Source organism: Lycorma delicatula, chromosome 8 (genome assembly GCF_047948215.1).
Source record: "Lycorma delicatula isolate Av1 chromosome 8, ASM4794821v1, whole genome shotgun sequence".
Classification (NCBI taxonomy): Eukaryota; Metazoa; Arthropoda; class Insecta; order Hemiptera; family Fulgoridae; genus Lycorma; species Lycorma delicatula.
The window spans coordinates 53817596-53837365 of NC_134462.1; the positions used below are offsets into that span (position 1 = coordinate 53817596).

A 19770-nucleotide genomic window follows, 5' to 3' on the forward strand; every position below is an offset into this window, starting at 1 on the left:
ACAATTTTATCAATCCAGTTTCATCAAAGTTGGATTAATGCGGAACATGTATGGGAAAAAATTTGGGTGGATAAAAAAATAAAGAACGCAAAAGCGTCGTTTTTATGAAACGTTTGTTAACCGGAGTGAAAATACAGGCTGGAAAAGCCGGTAATAACGCATGTTATAAGTGAAAATGGGTTTTTGAACGGTGGGTTACGGGTATTTGAATCCAGATCTTCCAAAGAGTATCATGATGAAATGAATAATGAGAATCTTATGCTGTGGTTTAATAAACGAAATTATTGCTGAAGGATCCGCGATAGTAATAGATAATGTGCCGTATCATTGCCTGAAAACTGAAAAAATTCCAATCGATTCGACCCGAAAATCGGAAATTTCCGAATGGTTAAAATCGAAGAAAATCGCGTATACTGAATACATATTAAAAGCAGAATTTTAAAAATAGTAAATCAGTTAAACAAAAATCATAATTCATTATAAAGTAGAAAAAATAACCTAAAAGTAAAAAACCTTGAAATGGACCTTATTTCTAGGTTAACAGGATATTTTCAAACGGAATGACCTTCTTTTGATCCCACCAATGAAAAGAGCAGAAAATTTTACATTGGAATATGTGGTCACACCTTGGACTTTTTTTTGAAGGTCATAGGCTAATCATCAGTGTTATACGAGTACACGTTTTTGAAGGTCATAATATTCTTAGAATATTTATATTCCAGGCCATTTATCTCGCAAAGTACGGGAGTATAACTTTCAAAAAGTTTTGAAAAATATTTAAACCGAAGGAAGACAGAGCAAAGGCACAATAAACATATTTCAATTTTAAGATTTACTTATAAAATTTAGGTAATAAATAATTTGCTTTAATAAAACTTTCCCTAAAATGACTCTGAGGATAAAAATTGTTTTTACTGCAATATTCCCCACCCCCTTAACGAATTTAAAAAAAAAAAACATCATTACCCCGTACGTAGAAATATTTGAGCCAAATTTGAAGAAAATTGTTTTGGTCTGTCTTGAAATATAAGGCCAAAACCGGTGCAACACACATGTATATACGTAACAAGTGTAACGGATTTCTTCCAATTAAGAAGAAACAGAAAATAATATCGCAACGAAGGGTCTAGAAGGAATTAAATGGGATTCTTTTCTCAGAGTAACAAGTTTGTTTACCAATCTATTCTTTGTAACGCAACACCTCCAAAACTGTTGTTCGATCAGAAGGGTTACCGAACCGGAATTAACAACAATTAAAGGGATGAGGCGGATATAAATGGCCTTCTGCAGGCCAGGGGATATAAATACTGCCAGAGACCAGCGGAGAGAGTCAGTAGTTCGGCGAGGCGGTGTTCGGCGCAGTCGTGATAACAAGCGATAACAGTAAGCGTGTGGTAACAACGAGTGAGGAGTACGTCACGAGTATTGTAGCGTGGACAATGGGTGAATGCAGGAAGTTGTGAGTAACTGTTAAACAGCAGTGAAATTAACAGTATTATATTCATTCATAAAGTGTAAGGCAGTTATTTTATAAATAGTAAAAGTAATAATATTTGCAAAAATTGAATTTTTGAACCTTAGAGTTTTCTAGTGTTATCTTGTTGTTAATGCAATATTATGTTCTAGCGGCCATTATAACGTTAATAATAAATTTGACTGTATTCTGTTTTTATAATTTAACTTACTGTTTTTATAATTTATGTTACATCTATATACTGCCATTATTTTAATTTTATTCTCTATGTCTTTATAGTGGGCGGCGTATAGCTGTGCACATTGCGTGCAAGAGAGAGACTGATAGGACGGGTGGAAGTTAGATAGTCATTCCTTTACGAAAATATCTTGTACAGCTCCGTACACTTACGTGGTATGCAGTGTACATGTCAGAGTTTTAGGATTGTTTCAGGATAGTTAATAACGTGATTAGCCAGTCAGCCTATGTGCACAGCAATACGCCGCCCGCTATACAGTAATAAGATTGTATTTATAAGAAATTTTAGTTTGTTTGTCTCTCAGTATCCTTGTCGAATTCGAAAACGCAATATATTTTATTTCGTCTAATCGAACTAGTTGAATCCTAAAACAAAAAGATTTGTCAAAAAGCTCGATACTCTATTTTTATCATGCCAATAATTTTTTGTAAAAAAATATTTCAATTATCTAGAAAAACTTTGAAGTCGATTCTTTTGGTGAAGATTAAGACTTAGAAAAAAATCATACGGATCTAGTTGAGAGCTTTTTATTTGCTTTTAAATATAGTAGGTATTAATGGATTACGTTTTACGTAAAAGTTAAGCTAAGAAAATTATTCGTTTAATTTATAACTGATGTTTAGATAAATGATTATGAAACTACTCCACCCGATCAATAAATAATTTATAAGACCAGAGAATCTGTATGTCAATAATTTTAGGAAATTAATTACTATAGTAATTATAGTCACTTTAAAACAAACTAACAAAAATTACAAACACTATTTCAAGATGAAATAAACAGACAACCGAATAATCTATAAACAAAAATAAATTACTGGGAAAAAAATAATAAAGGAAACAAAAGATAGAGAAAGAAAATAAATAGGTTAAAAAAGTAAAGAAAATAATAGAGTGAAAATAACATTACCGTTCAACTGCTTCTAAGAAAAATCATGCGCGATGTTACAACCAGCCTATATAAAACAAGAGCTCAACGAAACCCGAGTAATAAAACTTTATTTATACTTTAAGAGCAAATAAACACGGTTCACGCTACCGAATTAAAAATACAAAGAGAGAAAAACAAAAATAAACATGTACAGAAAGATAATATTAACTGAGAGAAACCTTGAGGTTTTCGGAATTTTCCGACCCGTACATGTTTCCGTTAAAACCAAATAAAAAACATGCCAATTTTACACATATTTACGTAGTGTTAAGTAAAAAAAAAGAAAAGAAAAAACATGCAATTGTGCCAAAATTCATATAAATTTTATAACAAGAAAACTGCTTTTTACATTTATAAATTCGTTTTACTTTATCTTCTTTTTAAATAAGCCGAAATAACTGATTGCATTTGTTTCAAATAATGTAAATAAATAAGTATTTAAACTTAAAAGAATAAATGTATATAAACATATTCTTGTAAATCTTCCAGAATTAGATATAACCAAGAATGTTATCCATTCGTTGATAAACTGTAGCGGGATAATCAAACGGATTCCTTCTACAACAAAATCAAATCGAAATGTATCGAATAGAAGCATCTTAATATTAATAAAACGCTAAGTTTGTTATGTTATAATTATTAATATTTATACCGACGAATATCAGATTAACATTAGTTAAATTTTGGACTCCTTTAAAAATTCTGATATTTTTCACGCATTGATTTAAGTGAAAAAAATTTCATTTAAGTTTTATTGTAAAATTATCATTATATATTTCAATAAACTGAAAAAACAATCGTTTTTTTCTGCTCCCCACCTCCAAAATCACCAGTTGTTTGATTTTTTCAACACCACTACGCCTAGGAAGACGTTAAAAAAATTCTGTTAAATACTATGCGTTAGATAAAAAGATAGCTTTTTCGATTTGTGGGAATAGTAAATTTTGGAGCAAAATTAAAAAAAAAATGAAAATATAAGAGTGGGGGGTAACTTTGCAAAATTTTGAGAAAACTGACCCCCCCAAAAAACCCCTCCTCTGGAGATATAACCACAATATTTTACCAAAAGATTGTTCCATATACACTAGGTTACAAACTTTTATCAAAATCGGTTTATCCAGTCAAAAGTTATTTTTAACACGTCAACAAACGTAACATTACCCCCACAACTTTTATTTTTATTTTATGGGGTTCCTGGATCATGAAAAACACCCGTATTCCATTTTTTGACTGATTTCCAACCACAATTTCCATCTTGCACAAAGCTACGATGTCAGGAAAGTAAATATCAGAACGAATTGCTAGGATAAAGTACTTTATTAATTCAGACAAAAACTATTTTACACAAAGCATGAAAATTCGAATCGCGCAAAGAGCAATATATTATCAGTTGCCACTAAAAACATCTTTCCATCGAATTATCTCAAATTAAAGTAAACGATTTTCTTTAATAAAACCAGTACTGATTTAATGAGTATTTAATATATTAATTTAAAAAAATTATTAAAAATTTCTGAAGTCTGTACGGTATGTTGTCAAGTAGTTTAAACTATGCCCTTGTAGATAATTGTTTTGTCTTTATTATTTATCATTTTCATATCTACTTTTACTATTATTAAAAAATATTCATGAGTTTTTAAGCATTAATATAGTATCTTTAAAGATTTCTTTAAAAATACTACGGCAGTTATTATTTTTTATCCATGGGGTAAACCACCTTCACATTCTTTATGACTGACGTAGTTAACTCGCCAATAAAAATGTTACGATTTCGGCACGGTTCAGAATACATTCCAAAAATGTGTTATCTACCTGTTTTCAAAATAAAAACCTGATTTGCACATTCAAATTTTGGATTTTAAGGAATAAATAAATCCGTATCGATATATCCGCAGCTGTCTTTCAAAAAATACTCGACTGATTTTTATTACGTTTTACAGCAAAAAAAAAAAAAAAAATGATGGAACAGATATACAGGCAAGCTGATTAATAACAAAGATTTCATTTCGTTTGGATTTAGAAATAATAAAATTATTATATAAAACAATTGAATTTTAAAAATATATATATATATAAACCAAGTTACAGTAACTCCATTTAACCACTTTTCGTTCAGTTTTACTTCCTTGTACGAAGTAAAGGAAGTATTATTGTGATCGCAAAAAATTTCGGTTTTCAGATATCAACGGAAACATCCATTTTCACTAGTTACGGCGTGACGTCTGTATCTCACATAACTCAAAAACGATTAGCCGTAGGATATTGAAATTTTGTATTTAGGATTGTAACATATAGTTGTGCACCTCCCCTTTTGATTGCAATCGACTGGACCAAAAGTGTCTAAAAACCCAAAATCCAAATTTTTTTTGATTTTGGACTTCAAATACAATAATACGGCCTCAATGAGAGATTTTTTATGATATATCACACATAGGTAGTACTTAATTTCAAAGTTATAGCCAAATAGAATTTTAATTAATGAAATATTTGGATCATACAGGGGGAAGGCACATTGGGTTCCAATCAGACTTCATCATCTCTTTTTTTTTAACTTAAATATATTTGATTTATTAATAATTATCAACCTCTGATAGTAAACAAAAAATTATAATAAATAATAAAAAAAATAATAATGAAATAATATCAGAAGTTATTAATGAAAAAAATTTTTATGTACTTTTCATTAAAAAAAAAATGTGTATATGTAATTTAATAGGCGTAAAAAGAAGTCATATGTTGTCCATATCAGATTTTTTGTTTAATGTAACAGCTGTCCAATTTCTTAGTTTTTTCATTAATAATGAAGTGAATTATAAGAAATGAAGTGATCACTATAATAAACAGGCTGCTCATTTGTGTGTATGTAAAACACACACACACACACACACACACACACACACACACACACACACACACACACACACACACACACACACACACACACACACACACACACACACACACACACACACACACACACACACACACACACACACACACACACACACACACACACACACACACACACACACGAAATTAGCAGTATAGTTAATAAATATTTTATTAACAATAAATTAAGTTGCATAAAAATGACATTCATAAAGTAACATTATCGGAATATATGATCAGCATAGATACAATCTAAAGAATCCATAATCGCATATAAGCAAACTGTAAACTGTGTGCTTGTGAGTGTGTTTTACTAATCAATCAAATATATACTATTAATCTAATATGTTACTGAGCTATCTAGTTTATCATAATAATAGCTTCACAGATTGAATTCTATCATTATCAGGATACATAATCAAAATTAATTAAAATTCAAATAATTAATTAATAAACAAACAGAAACATTAATAAAAAAGAATAAAACTAATTTTAATGATCTAATCAAAATATTAATAATATTGTACAGTTTTACTGATTATAAATTTATAATTTTGATTAAAAATGTAAAATATTAAATAAGTATTACATCGATGATAGATAAAATTTCAAATTTTTTTTAATCTTCTATCACTATAATCAGTTCTAATTTATCAACAAAATGACAGAATTAATTTTATTAAAATATGGACAACATTTAATGAAATAAATAAATATATATGTACTTAAATTATGGGATGAATTATAGCCTTCAAAAACTTTTAATATAAATTCTACTAGAAAAAGTGTCCCTCCCCAAAATTTTATCACTTATTGCAGTATATAAAAAAACTTATAAATACTCAATTAAAAACTCACTTTTTTAAAAATTTGATTCAGAAAGTTTGAGTGAAAACTCTGACTCTAAGAGAGGGAAAGAGAGAAAAGATCTAGCTTCTAGAGGAAAACACAACTTTTAATTTCACAGTTTTGTAATCCAAAAAATATTTCATAAAAAATAAATACATTAAGAATAAAAAATATTAATTTTGAAAATTTTAATTGAGGCTTTTTCCTTGATTAATTTAAACAACTTTCCTGAGAATATACAATCTATGAAAAAATTACAATGCACTTTTTTTTTGTATTTAAATAGGTAAACAACCATAAAGACATTATAATTTCTCTATATAAATTTAAAAAAACAGATTCTTAATTCTAAGGAAACACCAGATAAGATATAACATCATCGTGCTTATAAAAAAGGGAGGGAATCATATTTAATTTAAATATAAATTTACATACTTCAGTCATACAGAACATAGTGAGCAACATAAAATAAAATCCAACAAATATAACTTAAATTCATATAGTTGTCAAGCCAAAGGATTAATCAGGGTTTGAGTAGTTACTTCCTTATTTCTAGGTGGTGGAGAATTTTATAGGAATTTTAGGAATTCTATAGAATTTTATAAATTTTAAAATTTATAATTTTATAGTACATTTTTAATACTGAATTACATATTACAAGACTACTTTTTTTTTACTGCTAGAATCTGTAACTGGCATATATAAATGAAACTATATTGCATTTCTAACTGATTCATATATATACTGTGTTAATGACAAAATAAATATAATAGAATATTACTGTTTAAACAGTTTTTTAGGAATTATTTACTATTTTTAAAATCATCAGATAATATAATATATTGACTAGAATAATTTGTTCTAACACCTGAGATTACCGATCAGGTTGCTTTCTCTGAAAGTGCAATGATGTTCACTATACATCCAATTACTATTATGAATAGAATGAAGGTGTTGCTTACAGCACTGAATATAATGTGTTTTGATAAGCTTGGAACGTTAATATTTAACAAAATATTTAGTGAAGAAGGCAACATAAAACTACTTCATTCCTCTTTCTTCACTAAGCCTGTCACAGTGTACTTGTTATTTTTGAGAATGCCTATGCAATTTTTGTAGCAACTTGTCAGCGACTGATTCATGTTAGGTTACCAAAACCGTACTGTTTACCACATTTAATACAAAAAATATATATGTATAACAGATAAATAACTAATCCATTTTTTATCTAATAGTAGGAAAAAACTAAAATGAACAGTTTTATTTTATTTCATTTCAAACCATTATTAATAATTTACTGGTTTAGTTTTACAGTACAGTTCAACAAATGGTGAGAAAATTGTTCGACCACGAAGGAAGCAAAATAACTAATAGAAAATTTTTTTATAAAAATAAGAGCCTATAATACATTTATCAGATAATAGAATATAATAAATAAAGATTTCCAATACACAAAATAGGTAAATGATAAAAAACACAACAATAACAATAATAATAAATAGTAACAAACAGATCACACCATAACGAGAAAAATAAATTCACAGAAAATCTACGTTTAGTTTCAAACCGTAACTTTAAAATTACCCAAATGAAGCGAAACTGTGACAGAACAACAGAATGAATAATGGTTGATTTGGTAAAATGACAGCGCAGAAGATAGCAAAGCAGAGAAGCTAAAGCTAGGTTGACAATGCAAGATGTTTCTTGTAGTGTAACTGGAACAGTATCCCATCAGTTTTGGCAACTAGGCGTAACATGTAACAGTTCACTGGCCCGTAACTATTGCCTTACCTTCATTTTTATCTTCCTCATACTTCATTATGAACATTTTTATCATAGATTTGACTAATACTGTACTACTTTTAAACTAATTCTGTAACTAAAAGTTTATAGTTTTTTTAATATAAAAATAAAATGCTCAGTGTTAGGCAGTGAGAACCTCCAAATAAAATTTTTGTTGTCCTAATTTCAAAAATCAACTGTTTTGAAAATTAACTATTGAAAATAAAATAAATTACATTACCAGCAATTTAGCTTAGTACTGGTTCAGCTCAAACTATTAGGATGAGAGTATAATTTAGAAGATAATTTTTTGTATCAAAAAATAAATCTAATTTGAAAATTGTTACATATGTATACTGTTTAATTACATTATAAGATTAATTTAAATTACTTATTCCTAAATATTACTACATCTTTTCAAAATCATATAAAACCAGAAGAAATACTTTATCTCCCTTTAATGTAATTGTAAGTAATTATCAATTAAATAGCTACACCTCCTTTTCAATTTCTGGAGGAAAAAATTTTTTCAAAAAATCAATGATCAGAAATACGCTGCTCCCATCTCAATGGACTCGCCATCAATTGGGTGGTGAGCAGACAACAATGTATTGTTTAACAAACAATACCTCTCTTTCTTTTCTATCCTTGATCCCTTTTTTCCTATTTTCAATTTTGTGAGCATAGTTCAGGCCATGCTAGGTTCTGTCATGACCAGTAAATCCTTCTGCCTCTTAACATTTTTTTTTTGTTTTGTTTTCTATCAGGGTGTCTGACTATGGACCAATCTAAGAAAACCTAATGACTAACATGCAGGGCCTCTTAAAAATTCTTAAAATACAAAATGTGATACTCTTTTCACGGATTTAATTAAAAAAATGCTTTCCACCTTTTTAATTAAGTAAAATTTCACTTTTTTATATAACTTCTTTAACTTCAGAAGTAATAAAAAAAAAAAAATAAAATAAATGTAGGTATGCTTCTTCACTTTCATGCATACCCACTCTAGATGTACTACAACTTCCCAGTGCAGCACAAGATATGTATAACAACACAATTTAGCTTTTGTTAAAAGGAGTTAGCTAAAATCTATGTAAATGTAATACAGCATCAGTGAACAAAAATAAACAACCAAGGAGTCAAACTAAATATGTTTTATAATTATCAGAATCAAAAGTAAATGCTCAATACAAGGTAACTAAAAAAGTGGGGAATATATTCACAAAAGTGGGAAAAAGTGAATTCCATTATTTATATGAAAAAAAGTGAATATGTAATTGTATAAAATTCATCCTTTTTATAAATCTACAGTAGAACAATATCAAGAGTAGAGGATATAGAGATGAAAAACATATGTTAAGTGTTCATAAAGTCACAAACCAAAACGGACACCGATCTTACATTTGTAAGTTTGTTGTTACAGGGTTCCTGAGGAGGTAGATATTTTGCTAAAAAAGATCAAAATGCATAGGTAAGTCCCCTCAATCTGTGTCAAGTTTCACATCATACTTATTACAGCATACTTATTATACAGGTGATTCAAAGAAACGGGAAATTTTGAAAGTTGTGTTGGTAGCAGTGGGCGATTGGTACCACTTGCTAAGTGGCGTCAGCCTCTTTAACATAACTTGCCATTTAGTTTTCATGGATCCTTGGAGTGGTGCGCAACGTGCATTTGCTATCAAAGCGTTTTACAAAAACAATGACAGTGTGGAGGGAGTACGTAGAGAATTTCCCCGTCATTTTAATCTGGGACGGCACGACCGTGTTCCATCAGCACATGAAATTAAAACATGGATATCTAATTTTGAGAAAACTGGTTCGGCAATGAAAAAGAAACCCCCAGGCCGTGAGCCAACCGTCCGTACACCACAGAATGTTCAAGCTTTACAAGATGCTGTCACACGAAGTCCACATCATTCAATCCGTCGTCTCTCAGCATCTTTACAATTGCATAGTTCAAGTGTTCGAAGAATGTTAGTGAAGGACTTGCAATTCCATCCATACAAGTTGCAGATCGTCCAGGAACTGAAGCCGAACGATGCAGTTGTGCGAGCACAATTCTGTAATGTAATGCTTCAGAAGATAAATGATAACGAAGTTTGTTCACGAACTGTGAATGTCAGACGAAGCGCATTTCCACCTCAGTGGATTTGTTAACAAGCAAAATTTCAGATACTGGGCACAAGAAAATCCTAAACAGCTACACCAGCGTCCGTTGCACAGCCAGAAAGTGACCGTGTGGTGTGCTATGTCATCTTGCGGTGTTATAGGCCCTTATTTTTTTGAGGATGACAACGGTCTTGCGATTACAGTGACGTGGCTCGTTACTGCATTACGTCGGCGATGGTTGAAACCTTTGTTGTGGAACAACAAAAGAGATTTCCACCAATTCTTAACACAGTCTGGTTTCAACAAGACGGAGCAACGTCACATACTGCACGAATATCGATGGCAGCTGTACGCCGATTGTTTGGACAACGTGTCATTTCACGAAATGGTGACATTAGATGGCCTCCCAGATCGCCTGAAATCTCAGCTTGCGATTACTTTTTGTGGGGTCACCTTAAAAGTAAAGTGTTCCACAGTAGACCTGCTACAACGGAAGAACTGAAGGCCAAGATCCGAGAAGCAATTGCGGAAATTCCAGTTGAGATGTTACGTCAAACCACGAACAATTTAACGAAGAGACTTCGTGAGTGTTTACGTAGAAGAGGACGTCACCTGCAAGATGTCATCTTTAAAAAATAAACTAAAATGTATGTATCCTATAATGGCAACACTTGTACAATAACATGAAATAAAATTCATTTTCTAAAAAAAATTTTTCATTACCGTTATTTAATTATTAAAATTTCACGTTTCTTTGAATCACCATGTACATAAGAATGCCGTTTTTAATATTAAATATAATATTATATAATCAAAATATTATTTAAAGAAACGATCTTATTCTTATTGACAATGTTTTTATAACTAAATTTTTGATATTGCAGCACACCAAATGGATTGACAATTTTTCTTTAGCGTCTAAATTTTATGAGATAAGAAAAGGCAGCTGATAGTAAATGTAAAGATCATCCATTAATGTTACACGATGACAGCTTACAAGATAATTTTATCAGTCTGTTTCACATTCTTCATGAAAATCACTCAGGAAAGTTATTCAACAGAAGTCTGTTGAATTATAAAATTAAATTTTGGCCACAAGGCTACAGAAAATAACTTAGTTATGACAGTATCAAATTTGAATAGTGCAAGAATTTAGAAAAACTGGTTTTAACACACAACTTTTTTTGTAGTTAGTTCAAACATCATTTGAGGCGATTGGCAATATTTTTTATTCAGATGAAGCGATTCAACTTCCTGGACAGCCAAAATAATTAAGTTTAGAGTTTTGAGAATCCTCATTTATCAAGACAAGCCATTGGATCTTTAAAAAGTTGGTGTTTGGTGTAGGATTTTGTGATGAAGTGTGATCAGATGAATTTTTTTCACAGGAACATTAACTGCAGAACATTATTCAGAAATAATTTCTAATTTAGTAGCCTTGCTTAAAACTGAAATGTTAAACTCTTGATTACAGCAAGGTGGCTCAATACAATGTGTATTATTACTACTTGCCACATTGCCAATTAGGATACAGATTTGTTTTGTAACTTTTTTATTATCGTGGTTAATTTCCCATGGATTAAGGCCTCTACAGTCCCCAGATCTCTCACCACCAGATTTTTATTTATGAGATCATCTGAAAGCTGAAGGGTAGTGTTTTTAAGAACAAATCACATGTTTAGGATGAATAAAAAAACACATTAACACCAGTGCAGCAACTAAAAGGAAAGTTGGACTGAACATGAAGAAACAAGTTGACGTCTGCATCAAAGCTCAAGCTGGACATTTTGAACATTTACTGTGATATGCAAGTGGAAAATAATTAAAAATATAGACTGCTTAGTTTCTTGTATTATAAAATTGAATTACTCTTGCATTAAATAAATGTAGTTACATACATTACAATCTTGTTTTTGGACCATAATACAACCATTTAATTATAACAATTGAAGCTAAAAAAAATTAAAAATCTACATAAGAATAATAACATTTTTCCCATTCATACAAAGATTTAAAAATCAAATACAAAGAAATACTCATAAAAACTGTAAACTTATGTAAAAAAAGAAAAAAGTAATTCATAAATAAACTAATCCAAAGAATTTCTTTTTACAATTAACAAAGAATGCTGCCATTCATTATCAAATATGAAAAAAAAAAATAGTTTTGTAGACACAACAGAAGGTAAACATAGAAAAAGATTTAAAACACACCATAAAATCACTTCTATTATACATATTGTACACGCAATAAAATTAAGAATAATATTAATATTTATTTCCTGTTTAAAAGAAATCTAATTTTTAACTTGTAAAAGTGTTATCAGACTAATAAAATTAATAGAGGAAATAACACAATGTAAAACCACAAATGATGGTTCATAATTTTTAAAAGATATGACATTCAAAAAATGAGTTATCTGTACATCCTATTAAAATACATTAAAAAATATATGTTTAAAACTTCTTTTTCACCAAATGAAGACATAGTTTGTTTCTTTATTTTAATTTATATAAATACAAATAAGCAATGAAGCATGTCCATAATTTTGTACTAATCATTAAAGTAATATAACGGAGTCACATATAAACTGTGTAGCTTTCAGAATAAAAAAAAAATTAAGATAAATTTAATAAATATGGATTAAAATATTTAAATTTCTAATTGTTAGGGAAAGAAATTGTTTGACTAATAAAACATAGTGTTAGGTAAATGCAAAAACCAATCTTAACAACATGATTCCACCACAAAATGTGAAACATCTTAAAACAGTATCATCCTGCAAAATCTTCAACTTTTCCAGATTACTTTAATAAGGGTTAACTACTGGTGGCCCAATCCATATTACATAAACTGGCTTCTACTGATCATAGAAGTTAAACAATGCCAGATGCAGTTCCCTTGCATACTATTGTATTTATTTTTAGCTAATGACCACAGAAGTTGATGGTATTGCATTAATTTAAAGGAAACAGATTATTTGCTAAAAATTATAATTGGCAAAACTACATTTACTTGTTCTGGTAATTATATGCTTATACTTTTATTTTTTATATCCCTGACCTTGATATTTAATCAGAACAGGCAAACAGTGTATCCCTTTTTACTGATCTGACATACTTTTCACTCTTCCAATGTGTCTCTGTATACTACAGTCAAACATAAAACCAGAAGACGAGAGACATCAAAGAACTAATAAAATACAAAAGAAGCTGGTTTAAAAGATAAAAAAAAAGCTATAGGGAAAGAAAAAAAGGTGGTGTTACACACTATCATTTTCTCTTTATTCCTGATGTGCAGTAAATTGAATCCATAATTTTGTTAAGTAACAGATAATAGATAGTGAAAATTTATTGTGGCATTGCAAGACCCAGGATGAAATTAAATTAAATGAACAGCTATTTTAAAATAAACCCATTATTGTTTTCAAACGATTGAAAATTAAATGCACAAGAATCTGTATCTGTTTGTTATTTAGTTTGAATTAAAGGTTCTATCTACGAATTATCTTGTTTGAGTGTGAGGTTATACTCTGCTGTGAGGCAATCAAACTTGCTAAAAAAAAAAGTTAAAGAATTAACAAGCAATGTAAAAAAGACGATAAATTTTTTAAATAAGGAAAAAACACTACATGGAAAATATTGAAAAGAATGTTAAAAATAAGTTTTTTGTATTTTTTTTTTGATCACTAAAGTAAAACTACAGTGCAGTTTCATTATTTGCTGTTCAAATTTATAAGTGGCTAATGGTCAATAACCCAATCAATTCCACTTAAAATTTATTAAACAAGAAAAAGATTAATTGAGATTGTAAAGTATAGAAAGAATATAAAACGATAAAATAAACAAGCTCAAAACTAATTCAGATTAACTTATAAATAAGATGAAAATAAATGAGATGAGATTCACTTCTTTCATTTCAATTTAAATAAACATAGCTTCAATCAAAGATATACAATTAAAAATTTAAAAACAACTATAACTAGTGACATGATATCAGTAATAAATCAATATAAAGTAAACAGAATTTTTCATTAGCGTTTACAAACAATAAATTTAACTAATTAAGTCAATCAATTAATTAACACAAACTCTTTCCTTAGAAAAGGAACTTATTGAATGAGATGTAAGATTTTCATAGAATGTGAGAAATGATAACACAATGATAAAATGCAATAAAACATAATTTGAAAAATCAGAAGATTTAATTTTTATTGCAACAACCACAGTTCATTTTGATCCAAAATAACATTAATGTAATTCAATTTTTATGGCACAAATTTTTAAGTATTTTTACAATTAATTATTGGGAACCAAAAACTAAAAATCATGCTTTGCCTTCGAATAGGATTTAGGACTTCTTGGAAAATCAGAAGTACAAAGTTTCCAAAATTAACGACCTAAAAGAAAAAGAAAGCTTGCAAATCTTCAAAAACAGAAAAAAAAAACCTAAAAGAATATCCCGAAAATAATCAAAAGAAACAAAAATGAGAAAATTAATATTACACTTATAATTTAAATATTTAGAAGTAATAAGTAAAAACAGGAAGATAAGCATCTTTGGAAATCAGATCAAATTTAGAAAATTACCTAACCAAAGAAATTTACAAGAAGAATCTTTCAATAAATGCAAAATTAGTGCATTAAAATACTGTAGTCAGATCGATGATCTTATATGGAATTGAAATGGTAAATCTGACTAGCCTAGATAAACTCTATTAAAAGGAAAATCATGAAAGTCTCTACAGTCCCAGAAAAAACACTAAAAGGATAGACTAATTACTTCCTTGGATACATGATCTGAATGAATCCAGAGATTAAAAAAAATTTTTTGATAAATGTTTGATACTTTTCAAACAAGATACTGAAGGCACATGAAAGTGGAACTACAAAATGTAGGAATGAAAGAGAAGGAATGTTTCGATAGAATAAAGTTTAGAGAAATATCTATATTGCAAAACTTCTTGTAGATAAAAAAAGAATAATACCAGAAGAAAATTGACAGAAGAAACAAAACATGTGTACTTCAAGAAAATGAAAGAATATGAAAAAGAAGAGCAGCAAAAAAGAAGTGATATGGGTGTGGTTCCTAGCAGGCCAACTCAAAATAAAATAAAGAATTTAGAAATTTAACGAAACTAAGTAACTATACAAAATGACAGCTCAGTTATTACCATTTGGTATTTATTGAGTGGTTAAATTACGCACAGCTACTTGATTCTATATTTTTTTACATAATAACAAAAACACTACTATACAATACTACATTATTGTAAATTCTACAAATTTTCCATGTCAACTCTAATTCTGTATAGACTTTGCCTTTTGCTTAGGTAATTATACCTAATGAATCCCTCGCGTGGTAGCCAACTTAAAAGGATAGTCTACAGTATTTAATGGAAAAAGTGGTATGGACATAATTGTACCACTAAATCTTCTAGTTAGATACTGCATTAAAAAATATATGTTAGCTTCAATTGCTTGTCTGCTTACAGCAGACAAAGCTGTAAATAAAATTTTGATCAATGAAAAAATTGCTACTACCAGTAAGTTAACATGCAATTACTTACTTATGAAATATTGTCATTTTTCATTTGTCAAAACCTGTCTTCTATGAGAAAAAGTAATCATGCTACAATTTTGGAGGCAACTAAGAGAAAAGATCTAGGGCACACTAAACCAAAGTTATACTTTATTAAATTCATGTAACAAAAACTCAGTACCTGAATCTTATCAAACAGTACATAAATCTTATCAAATTAGATCTTACCAAATCTCAAACATTACTCAAATCAGGTTATTAGATATACTTGTAAAGAAATAAAATACTGAAAGCGACAAGCAGATTATTGGTGATGGCATACAGCATGACAAAGTGTCCAACAACCCCTCAAAGCAGAACAGCAAATATTTACTTATATTTAAAATTTTATTTTTAATCATAAAAAAAAAAAAATATATAAATAGAATCGCTAAATTTTTATTTATTTTAATATTTTATTTTATTTACTTTGTGTAATAATATTTTTATCAATTATTTAAGAATTACTATAGCATATTATCTAATTGTGACATATGAACCTTACTTTTGTGTTTTGTTTTTATATAATTATAATAAGTTGTTTGATTAAGTTAACTTTGTTATGAAAACATAATGTAATATTTGAGTCTGCTAGTTAAAAATAAATAAATAAAACTTCAAAATTTATTTCATCTTTCACATTATTTTTTAAATCTTGTAATAAAATAATTTACAATAAAAAAAGTAAAATAAAGAATGATAAGAATAAAATTTCAAAATCCTGTTCTTTAAAATTAAAATTACTTTATATTCTAGATGGTTCAAATTTGGGAATTTGTTTTTACATTACAATCAGAAATTGCAATTTGAAAAAATTTGAACAAGAATATTATGAATTTGATAGATCTTTCAATAAATTTAACTTATTTATAATAATAATAATAATAATAATAACAATATAACCTTCAAGTTGACTAGTGACATTAAATTAATCAATGTAGCAATAAAATTGTGTTTTATGAGTGCACAAACATGTGCACACGCAAAAAGAAGCTGAAGTCATAATTTTTATTGCATTAAAAAAATTATTTAAGCCATAAATTAATTATAACGATGTATCTTTCTATATTATCTATTTTCTATTTTATTATTCTGAAACATTACAATAAAATTACCCTTTCATTTTAATAATAAGTTTTTGTTTAATAGAATGTCATCAAACACTAATTGAGTGACTTTAATTAGAATTGATAAATTTATCTACAGTAAACTCTATATGAAAAAAAAAGTATTACAAGTAGTAAAAAAAACTATAAAGCAAATAAAATAAAATCTTTTAAATAAAAATCCATAATCAAATATTTTGATAAATCTAGTACATCTTAACTCGATAAGAAGTTGTGAAATAGCCACGTATGTTAAACTGAATAACAATTTTCACTGATAAAACAAATTTTTATAATGAATCTAATAATTTATTTTCAGTATTTATTTATGTGTATTTATTTATCCTTTATTTCATGTGAAATAAAGGATATACCCCTTATAAATAAATATTCGAATATCTTAATACATTTTCTAATACCTAATGTACTTAAAATATTGTAATAAGGTTGATATAGTGGGCCTGAGTAACAGATTCCTACCAATTATTATGAAAGCAGTAGAAAATATAATAAAGGCGGAATCCAGAAACGGACAAAAAGGGAACCATTTTAGTAAGGTAACAAGTCTGTTTAACAATCGTCTTTTGTAACACTGCTACTAACACACAATATAAACACCTGTTTGTACTGTGAGAAAAACTACCGGACCTGGTTATGAAATTAATGGAAACAAAAGCCTTGGTCAATTGTTTTCACGTTTCGAGTTGGGTCTGGTCCATCAGGTAAAGAAGACAGGAGTACAAATACCACTAGGAAACAATTTAAAAGTTCTGCAAGAAGAGAGGGCGAGACATTAGACATCAGTTCAGCAAGGAGATGCTGTGAGATGTGAGTTGTGTAAAGTCTATGATCAGTTGTGTGAGTTCGACGGAGTTCTGAGGATCAGTCCAGTGAGGAGAGTTTGTGAGAGGAGAGTGCGAGACGTCAATCAGCGAGAGAATTCTGCGGGAAGAACAGTTCAGATATTCACATAAGGCCATTCTGATTGCCTTATGTGAATTAAATCATTTCAGTGCCAAAAATTTATCATCACCGCATTTACTTAAGCATATTTGATTATAGAGCACATAGATACACGGCATGTAAATACGGGGGCTATTTTAAGGTCCGATTGGCTGTAAATTAAATAGCTATGTAAATTATGTGCAGCTGTTGAAATATTGTGCTCCGGCTCCTGGCATGCCTTGCACAAATGCAGAAGCCATTTGCAGTCATAGCATCACTGTGTACGATTTATATTGTTAAAATGTTTCAAATAATTGAGCAGCACGCCAATCATGAAATATATTCTGTGACTCAATTTTTTACCACAAGGAATGTGTCAGCAAAAAGCGTATATGGGTAAGACAGTTCAAGGACGAGAAAGACAATATCCATGATGAATCATGATCAGGCCAACATTCTGCAATCACAGAGGATTTGGTGTGCGAAGTTCATTCAAAAATTCACATTTGTATACAAATTAGATAGTCCTCTTATAAGCCAGCATAAAAATTTATTCATGTGTAATCTGAAAACAATTGGAGTGCATAAACAATATGACAAACTTTGAAAGGAATAACATGAGAAGCAATTAGGATTTTACATCTGTAAAGCTAGATTATTTCTTCATTTAATAACAAATTCAATTTGACTACTTTATAGTCACGTTATTTTAAATAAAAGCTATCACATATATTCGTAAAACAACATTCCACAGTCAGAGAAAAACATTTTTAAATACACAAGCAGCATGCTTGTGTTATAAAAAATATAGTTCTGAGATCAAAAATTAATTGTAAAAAAACCACCATTCTGTATATAAAAATTTATTTTCTATCAAGGGCACCATGATGTGAGGTATCTCTTAGAAAAGGTAACATCAGATAAATAAACCTAGAACCTTTAGAACATTATCAATTGGTTACCGAAGTGGTAATTAATCAATCAGCTAGTTAAATAGTCCACAAACAATCCTATCCAAAAACAGATATGCCACCGTATGTGCCAAAACCAAAGGCATCCTGATAAATGATAAAGTACACCTGAAAATGGCATATCAATCGCAAGAATAAAAACATCCTATGGTGTTAAGTAAATAAATTGAGCATTAAAAGTACATTAATTTTTAGGGGGAGATTAAGGTAATTTTTGAATTTGCACCAATCACCAAAAAAACAACTGAGTGACATATTTTATAAATGATTACAAAACATATATGCATTACTATCTCATCAGGGTATGCACATACCCACCCATACATACAAAATTAAATTAAATTTAATTAAATTTTATAAAAATTAAATTAACTTTTCTAATAATGTTGCACACTAAAATTCCAAATTAATACCTACAGAGCATTAACAAAAAGTAGAAAATGCTCAAATTAACAAACAGTTATGGGAAAGAACAAACAAAACTATGATCAAAAATAATTTAATTGTGATACTCACCTTGATCTGATAGCGGTCGACGGGTGGCTGGAAGAGGGGAAGGAGTGGGAGAAGCAGTGGCAGTTGAGGCAGTCGTAGCCACCTCAGAGCCAGCCACAGCTACGCTGGCCAACCCTCCATCCAGGGATCCACCGTCACCCCTGTTTCAAAAATGAAATTAGTTTAAAAAAATCTTAAATTAACAATACTATAAAAAATAATATTAAATTAAAATTCTGGTAACTACTTTAAATCACACATGAAAAAAAAAACAAAATATATCTCGGTTGTATAAAAAGTTTGCCAGCCTGCTTTGTCATGTGTCACTACTCATTTCCTAAATGTTGTTTCCATGAAGAAGTATTTAGTTAAATAGTTTAATATTACAAATTTAATTA

The 19770-nt window shown here is 29.1% G+C and overlaps 1 protein-coding gene across 2 annotated transcripts in view; it reads right to left on the reverse strand.

Moving 5' to 3' along the window:
* trc (Serine/threonine-protein kinase tricornered) overlaps nucleotides 1-19524 on the reverse strand; it is a 594883-nt gene extending 575359 nt beyond the window's left edge. The window contains exon 1 of one of the 2 annotated variants that reach the window (XM_075372910.1): nucleotides 19394-19524. The gene's annotated coding sequence lies outside the window, so the exon portion shown is untranslated. The remainder of the gene's footprint in view (nucleotides 1-19393) is intronic. The other variant, XM_075372913.1, reaches the window with a different exon arrangement.
* Nucleotides 19525-19770: the final 246 nt, after the last annotated feature.